Source organism: Tupaia chinensis, unplaced genomic scaffold (assembly GCF_000334495.1).
Source record: "Tupaia chinensis unplaced genomic scaffold, TupChi_1.0 Scaffold000316_1, whole genome shotgun sequence".
Taxonomy (NCBI): Eukaryota; Metazoa; Chordata; class Mammalia; order Scandentia; family Tupaiidae; genus Tupaia; species Tupaia belangeri.
The window spans coordinates 3,954,925-3,963,941 of record NW_006159809.1 but is presented as its reverse complement, the minus strand read 5'-3'; the positions used below and the strand labels follow the sequence as shown (position 1 = coordinate 3,963,941).

At 43.4% G+C, this 9,017-nt stretch overlaps 1 protein-coding gene and 1 pseudogene across 2 annotated transcripts in view; both read right to left on the bottom strand.

The window, feature by feature from the left end:
- SLC4A5 (solute carrier family 4 member 5) overlaps positions 1-9,017 on the bottom strand; it is a 128,038-nt gene that overhangs the window by 13,631 nt on the left and 105,390 nt on the right. The gene's annotated exons all lie outside the window — the stretch shown is intronic.
- On the bottom strand, positions 3,214-5,765 carry LOC114008265 (COMM domain-containing protein 7 pseudogene; annotated as a pseudogene).

Here is a 9,017-nt window from a genome sequence, read left to right as displayed (position 1 = left end):
ATTTATGGAGCCCTTTGAAATGTAAACTATTACCTAAATACAGCCTTCAGCTTGGAAGAGGAAGGACGCTTGAACCAGTAAACGGCAGTACAAGGGAGTCTCCATCATTGCTCAAAATGTGGATTAACAACACGTGACCCGAGGAGCGCTGTCACTATACAGCATTCAAAGGGTGACACCAAAGACTTGGACGAGGTCAAATCTTTTCTTTTTCTCTTTTTTGCTACAGGTCATGTGCACTCACCAGAGAGAGACAGAGAGAGGGAAAGTGAGGTATCACTCCCCCAGGGGGATGGCCAAGTCACAATCCCTTGTCCTCCATTCTCCTCCCAGGATTTTGGGCACACACTTGCACTTGATGTGATTTCTTTTTAATTATTCATTCATTTGTTTAATTTAACCAGAGAGGGACAGAGTGAGAAGGCGAGTGAGAGAAAGCAAGCCTCCAGGTCCGACACTTGAACTGCAGTCAGCCACCTGGGAGTCCGGAGCCCTTAATCACCAGGCCACCTGCTGACCTCCTCCCCCCTCCCCTGTGATATTTAAACCAGCAGGTCCAGGACTGGAACCTTGGTCAGCCATGTGGGAATTCGGCACCTTAATCACCACGCCACCTGTTGGCTCCTGACAATGTCAAATCTTACGCACAAAACTTTTTCATTTTTGTTATCTTTTAAAAAAATATTTATTTAATTTTATTTATTCATTTTAATTTGACCAGCGAGAGACAGAGACAGAGAGGGAGAAAGTGAGAAAGCAAGCTGCCAAGCCTGGGACTCAAACCGTGGTCTGCCATCTGAGAGTCCAGTGCCTCAACCACCATGCCACCTGCTGGGTCCCATTTTTATTATTTTAATTATACTACTGGAGGTATGCTTCTTATATTAAGAAAATAGACAATAGCACTAAAACAAAGTTTAGGAAAATCCTGTGTCAAAAATGAGCATAAAAGCCTAGAAAATGTATACGTATAACAAGTGTGTCCATTAAATTACTGATCATGTCTCATGTCGTAAATGGAACAAGAGGAGGGAAACAATAGTGGAATTTTCCAACTATTCAGCGTCCTATTCAAATACAAATAAGAGCTGCTCTTTGACGAAATGACTGGAATTCTGGGCATCCTTAACAGCTTGGGCCAGTGAGCCTGGGCTTGTCCCACATCCACTTCTCTACCACAGGGACAGGATGCTTCAATTTGGGCCCCTAAAGAAGACTGCTCTAGGGGCCCAGCAGGCAGCATAGTGGTTAAGGTGCTGGGTCCCACATGGCTGACTGCAGATTTCAAGTCTGGGACCTGGTGTCTTGAAAAGCATTCTGGGTGCATGTGGGTGCCTGCCAAAAATCCCAAGAGGAGAATAGAGGAGAAGAGGGTGTGGTGTGGCCATCTCCCCAGGGGGTGATTCTTATTTTCCCTCTCTCTCTCTCTCTCTCTCTACCTCTGACCAACAGTGGTCAGTGTGAACCAAAACAAGCTATACTAGTCCCAAAAGACCTGCCTCATTACAACACGACAGGACAAAACCAGAAATGGGGGCAGAGTTTGGCCGTAGTTCTTTTCAGAGAAGTCCAAAGACCCGTAGTTACACACAGGTACCTTGTTAAAAATGAATTGCACGCACTGCCGCCACCACGGTACAGAGCACTGGGGGTCCTCAGGGGGCTCTCTCCCCCCTCCCCTGTGATATTTAAACCAGCAGGTCCAGGACTGGAACCTTGGTCAGCCATGTGGGAATTCGGCACCTTAATCACCACGCCACCTGTTGGCTCCTGACAATGTCAAATCTTACGCACAAAACTTTTTCATTTTTGTTATCTTTTAAAAAAATATTTATTTAATTTTATTTATTCATTTTAATTTGACCAGCGAGAGACAGAGACAGAGAGGGAGAAAGTGAGAAAGCAAGCTGCCAAGCCTGGGACTCAAACCGTGGTCTGCCATCTGAGAGTCCAGTGCCTCAACCACCATGCCACCTGCTGGGTCCCATTTTTATTATTTTAATTATACTACTGGAGGTATGCTTCTTATATTAAGAAAATAGACAATAGCACTAAAACAAAGTTTAGGAAAATCCTGTGTCAAAAATGAGCATAAAAGCCTAGAAAATGTATACGTATAACAAGTGTGTCCATTAAATTACTGATCATGTCTCATGTCGTAAATGGAACAAGAGGAGGGAAACAATAGTGGAATTTTCCAACTATTCAGCGTCCTATTCAAATACAAATAAGAGCTGCTCTTTGACGAAATGACTGGAATTCTGGGCATCCTTAACAGCTTGGGCCAGTGAGCCTGGGCTTGTCCCACATCCACTTCTCTACCACAGGGACAGGATGCTTCAATTTGGGCCCCTAAAGAAGACTGCTCTAGGGGCCCAGCAGGCAGCATAGTGGTTAAGGTGCTGGGTCCCACATGGCTGACTGCAGATTTCAAGTCTGGGACCTGGTGTCTTGAAAAGCATTCTGGGTGCATGTGGGTGCCTGCCAAAAATCCCAAGAGGAGAATAGAGGAGAAGAGGGTGTGGTGTGGCCATCTCCCCAGGGGGTGATTCTTATTTTCCCTCTCTCTCTCTCTCTCTCTCTCTCTACCTCTGACCAACAGTGGTCAGTGTGAACCAAAACAAGCTATACTAGTCCCAAAAGACCTGCCTCATTACAACACGACAGGACAAAACCAGAAATGGGGGCAGAGTTTGGCCGTAGTTCTTTTCAGAGAAGTCCAAAGACCCGTAGTTACACACAGGTACCTTGTTAAAAATGAATTGCACGCACTGCCGCCACCACGGTACAGAGCACTGGGGGTCCTCAGGGGGCTCTCGTGTGTGTGTGTGTGTGTGTGTGTGTGTGTGTGTGTGTCTCACTCCATCAGCCTCTTCCTCAGATGTTAAGGAACCCTGCTTTTTTTCCGGGGGAGGGAGATGAGCTGGTTATTTTGAGTGATGGAACCACTTGTTTTCCTTAGAACTTGGATGGGGAGGTGGCGAGTTCCGGCCCCCCTCCTCCATCTGACCATCAGAAATTCAGTTGCCATGGGAGTTCTAAATACCTGCCCTGGTGAGAAAGTTGGTGGTCCCTTAAGGAAGGTTATTTGGTCAGTGTCCAGTGCTTTTAAGTACTGAATCCTGTTGTTTTTCAGGAACCTTTTGCACCTGGGTGCCCAAAAATCCAACAGGCCAAATGGAGCCCCTCACAGGCCTGTGAGTGGGGTGCCTCTCAAAGCAGTCCCAGGGAAGGGAGGAAGGTGGGGAGAGGAGAGGGAGATGCAGGGGCAGGAATCAGCCGGAACACTCCGGGCTGGCTCTGACTCGCTCGCTCCATCTCACGTAGGAAGCTGCAGAACTGAGGCAAGGTAATTCCATGCACAGATTTTCAGACGGGTTTCCTTTGTCACCAGCTTTAATTGTGTAATTTCAAAAGCTTCTCATTGTCTCCAATCCGCGGCTCCCAGATATCACACCGAACGTCCGCTCTATAGCTATAAGCTAGTCAGTCACCAGGGTCTGACCAACGGGAAGGGGGGCAGCATTCTGCTTTCACTTTTTAGAAAATAAGTGGAATTCCTCACTGAAACCCAGAGTTGTGAAGTTGGCCTGGACCCGCTCTGCTGTGAGACTTCTCAAGGCACCGTTTGGAACCCTGGAAGCAGGCTTTTCATGACGCTTCACAAGGGCCCAAGACGAAGCTGCGTGGTGGTGGCTAACCTAGAGAGCTGAGCCAGGGTCCTCCCCACCTCTTCTGGCTCAGGAAGTGGAAAAGCGCTTCTGTCAGGGCTGGAGCTGCAGCCAGCTGGTGTGGCTGCCCCATGTCACCAACCCTGCTCTCTGTTAGGGACACTCTCCTCAACTTCCTCCTGCACCCAGACTTGAGCTTTATAATGCAAATATTTGTCTGTTAAACTGGATCAGGACCAAGATACACAATAGTTCTTTGGAATCCTCTCCACAAAAAGTTGGGACCAGCAGGTGGTATGATGGTTACGTCACTGGACTCCTATGTAGTTGACTGCTGTTCAAGTCCCAGACTGCTGGCTTAAAACTCACACTTGTTGGGGCAGGCAGGTGATGTGGTGGTTAAGGTGCTGGACTCCCACGTGGCTGACTGTGGTCTGAGTACCAGACCTGGCGGCTTGCTATCTCGCTTTCTCTCTCTCTCTCTCCCTCACGCTGTCCCTCTTTGGTCAAATTAAAATAAATAAATAAATCTAGTTGGGACCAGCAGTTGGCGTAATGGCTATGTTGCTGAACTCCCATGTAGTCAACCATGCTTCGAGTCCCAGACCCGGTGGCTTAAACTTACACTGGGTGCGTGTGCATGCATGCCCAAGATCCCAAGAGGAGAATGGAAGAGAAGGGATTGTGGCATGGCCATCCCCCCTGGGGGATGATTTCTCGCTTTCTGTCTCTCTGTCTCTCTCATCTTTCTGGTGAGTACATGCACCCTATAGCAAAAACCTCTCAAAAAACAAAAACCAAAAAACCCAAAAAACAAACAAACAAAAAAACCAAATAAGTGAAGTTAAATAAAATAATTCTTTTTTTAAAAAGTGCATTTGAGCTGTGAACTATTCTTTTCAGGGACTAAGACTACTGAGAATTTTCTGCTGAGACATCACCCTCCAGAGCCCAGTCTAGAGAGTGGTAGGGTACCCTCTGTATCCTTCTGATTCTTTTTTAAAACTTTTTAACTTAAAATTTTTAAGGTAAAGTATTTTCTTGGCTCTCAGATCCTCTTTTATCTTACTAATTCTCTCCTTTCCCTCCCTCCTATTTAGGAAAGGCAAACGCCCAGGCCTTTTGAGAAGAATCCTGCATTTGAACTGTGAGGTGGGCCACTCGGTTTTTATTTTTTGCTTTTAAAAAAAGTAGTACATTTTTTAAAATTGTTTTTTCTTGGGGACCAGCAGGTGGCATGGAGGCTAAGGCATAGGACACACCCACATAGCCAACCATGGTTCAAGTCCTGGACCTGGTGGCTTGCTTTCTCACTTTCTCTCTCTCTGTCTCTCTCTGGTCAAATTAAAATAAATTAATGAATAAATTAAATTAAAATAGATAATTTTAAAAATTGTTTTCTCTTTCTTCTTTTTTTCTTTTCCTTTTGCCTTCATCACTTTGCTGCTCAGCCTCCACACACTAACTGTCTAGACAGGTCTAAGTGAACAGTAGCCAAACATCTGAATACTGTTAGGGTCAGAACATTCCTCAATTCTCATGGAGTCTGCCACACAAAGGGTGAAAAATGGAACTGCAGAGAGATTGCAGATCACCTCTTCCTGCCCACCTCTGAACACTCAGATTGAACTTCAAGAAATTAGGAAGAAACATATAACCCATCAGATGACCACAAATCACTGTAGAGGCACAAGAAATATGAAGAAAAAAAAAAAGAAAGAAAGAAAAAGAAAATGCCTCTCCCCCAAGGGGAAAGAATAACTCCTCTTTATCCACAGACAGTACAATGGAACTCATGGGAATATCAGATAAAGGGTTTAGAATATTCATAGTGACAAAGCTAAACAGGGATGCAAGAGAAGAGAGACAATGAACTTCAGAAGATGCAGAAGAGCCAACGAGTGCTAGGAGATGAGGAAGTTCTTGCACTATCTGAAAAAGGAAATACACAGCATAAAAACGAATCAAATGGAATCGTGCCATGGCCGAGCTGTGTACAGCAAGATGGCAGCACCCTAGCTGTCTCCAGCCCAGCTGTCAAGCGCTGTGGTGCCATCACCCATCCTGAACCTGGAGACCCTGCATGTGCCTCATGGTGCTCTTCAAGGAGCAGCAGAATCATTCAAAATAGGTTGTAAAGCAGCAGAAACAACTTCCAGCATCAGCAACGCACTGGCCTAGGAACTGCTAACGAACGTACAGTGCAGTGGTGTTCAAGAAGTTTTGCAGGGGCCAGCAGGTGGTGTGGTGGTTTAGGTGCTGGACTACCACATGGCCAAGAGTGATTAAAGTCCCAGACCTGGTGGCTTGCTTTCTCACTTTCCCCCTCCCTGTGTGACTCTCTTTGGTCAACTTACAAAATAATAATAATGGATAAAGTAAAATAAAATAATTCTTTAAAAAAAATAAGTTTTGCAAAGTAGACGAGAGTCTTGAAAATGAAGAGTGTAGTAGCTGGCCACTGGAAGGTGACAAGGATGAATTGAGAACAATCATGTGAGCTGGTCTTCTACAACTACATGAGAAGTTGCCGAAGAACTCAATGTCAGCCATTCAGTATTTGAAGCAAATTGGAAAGGTATAAAAGCTTAATAGGTGGGTCAGCTTATTAATGAGCTGACCAAAAATAATAATAATAAAAAAATTATTGTTACAAAGTATTGTCTTCTTTTATTCTATGCAACAATGAACTATATTTCAATAGGATTGTGATGTGCAATGAAAAGTGGATTTTATATGATAACCAGTGATGACCAGTGGTTGGACCAAGAAGATGCTCCGAAGCACTTCTCAATGCCAGACTTGCACCAAAAAAGGTTATGGTCACTGTTGGGTGGGGTCTGATCCCTAGAGTTTTCTGAATCCCAGCGAAACCATTACATTTGAAAACTATCCTCAGCAAATCAATGAGATGCACCAAAAACTGCAATGCCTGCAGCTGGACTGGTCAAGAGAAAGCGTCCAGTTCTCCACAATAATGCCTGCATGTTGCACAACCAATGCTTCAAAAGTTCAATGAACTGTACTACAAAGTTTTGTCTCATCTGCCATATTCCCCTGACCTCTTGCCAATGATTATCACTTATTTAAGCATATCGACAAATTTTTTGCAGGGAAAATGCTTCCACAACCAGCAGAATGCAAAAGATCCTGAGTTCCAAGATTTGGTTGAATCCTGAAACATAAATTTTTACACCACAGAAATAAACATTTCTCTTTGGCAAAAAATAAATAAATAAATAAATGGAACTGTTAGAGATGAAGGCAGTATTACAGGAAATCAAAACTTCCCTTGGAAGTATTGAAAGCAGATTAGATAATGCAGAAGATCAAATATCAGATGTAGAAGATAGAATCTCTACCCTAGAAAAAATTCACCATGAAGACTGAGAATTTAGCCCAAAGAAATGAGAATAATATATGAGAAATACTAGATACCATTAAATGTCCAAACATCTGGATAATTGGTATCCCAGAAGGTGAAGAGACTAATAAGGGCATTGATAATCTATTCCATGAAATCCTGCAAGAAGTCGTTCCAACTCTAGAGAGGCATTCAAAGATCCAGACCCAAGAAATACAAAGGACCTCAAATAGAATCAACCCAAGAAGATCTTCTCCAAGACACATTATAGCCAGATTGACCAAAACTACAGACAAAGATGAGATACTAAGATTGCCAAGAGAGACACGTCAAGTTACCTACAAAGGATATCCCATCAGGCTAACAGCAGACCTCTCCTCGGAAACAATGCAAGCAAAGAATGGGAAAATACATTCAAAGTGTTAAGGGAAAAACAATTTCAACCAAGATTACTATACCCAACAAGATTATCCTTTATATGGGAAGAGAAGACAAAGGCATTCTCAGATAAACAAAACCTAAAAGAATTTACCAACATCAGACCAGCACTCCAAGAAGTGCTGAAGGGAGTGCTACCCCAGAAAAACTAAATACAGATACACAAGAATAAGAGTTCAAAACCAACCAAGAAAATGGTCAACTCAATGGTAGGGACAAGTCCAGAGTTGAATGTTATCTTCCAGAATTTAAATGGAAAGATGGGACCACAACAGAAGAGAGACTAAGTACATGCGTCTGAATTGGTGAAATAGAATTTTATGACTTTTGATTAAAACGTTACTGATTTGGGAACCAGCAGTTAGCGTAATGGCTATGTCGCTGGACTCCCACGTAGTCGACTGCAGTTCATGTCCTGGACCCGGTGGCTTAAAACTCACGCCAAGCGCGTGTGTGTGCGTGCCCAAGATCCCAAGAGGAGAACGGAGGAGAAGGGATTGCGGTGTGACCATCCCCCCTGTAGGGATGATTTCTCGCTTTCTGTCTCTATGGCTCTCTCTGTCTGTCTGGTGAGCACACGCACCCTATAGCGAAAACCTCTCCAAAAAAAAAAAAAATTACTGATTTTCCCCTATGCTTTGTTTTCCAGATCTAAGAATTTTTGTCTTCTCTTGAGCTGTTGATAGGTTCATGTACCTACTATTTGAACAGAATCCTAACCTGTTTCCTGGCTGTAAGTCTTAAGCAAATTTCTCTGAGCATTTTTTCATTTTGGTTTATTAAAGCTAAAACTGCTTTTCTTGAAATAAAAATATGTATATATTTAAAAATACCTATTCAAGAACTGTAGGAAGCTATATAGCTCAGCTAGGCACTACTTTATAGTATATCTATTCTCCTCATGTAGTTTCATGTGTAAAGTCAGACATGTGTTCACAGATGTGTATATATCAGCTGAACTTGCTATTGAAAATATTTAGATTAATTAAAATATTTTTGTGAATCAATAAAATGTGGGGGAAAAAAGGAATGTAAAGCAACTGTAGATACCAGAGACAGTGTGGGAGGAGGGTAGGAAATGGCAGAGGGTTAGAAATAGGGAATAAAAAAGGGGGGGGGGCAGGTGGCATGGTGGTTAAGAGTGCTAGACTCCCATATGGCTGATTGCAATTTGAATCCCAGACCTGGTCACTGGCTTTCTCACTTTCTCTCTCTCTGTCCCTCTCTGGTCAAAATAAAATAAAATAGATAAATAAAGTTAAATAAAATAATTCTTTAAAAAAAAGAAAAGAAAAAATATATAAGAAACAAGAAATGAAAAATTGCTGACAATAACATGTATGTTTTTTTTTAACAAGTTTTTTGCTATAAGGGCGCGTGTGCTCGCCAGACAGAAAGAGACAGAGAGACAGAAAGCGAGAAATCACCCCCCAGGGGGGATGGTCACGCCACAATCCCTTCCCCTCCATTCTCCTCTCGGGATCTTGGGCACGCACACACACACACCCGGCATAAGTTTCAAGCCACCAGGTCCGGAATGCAAA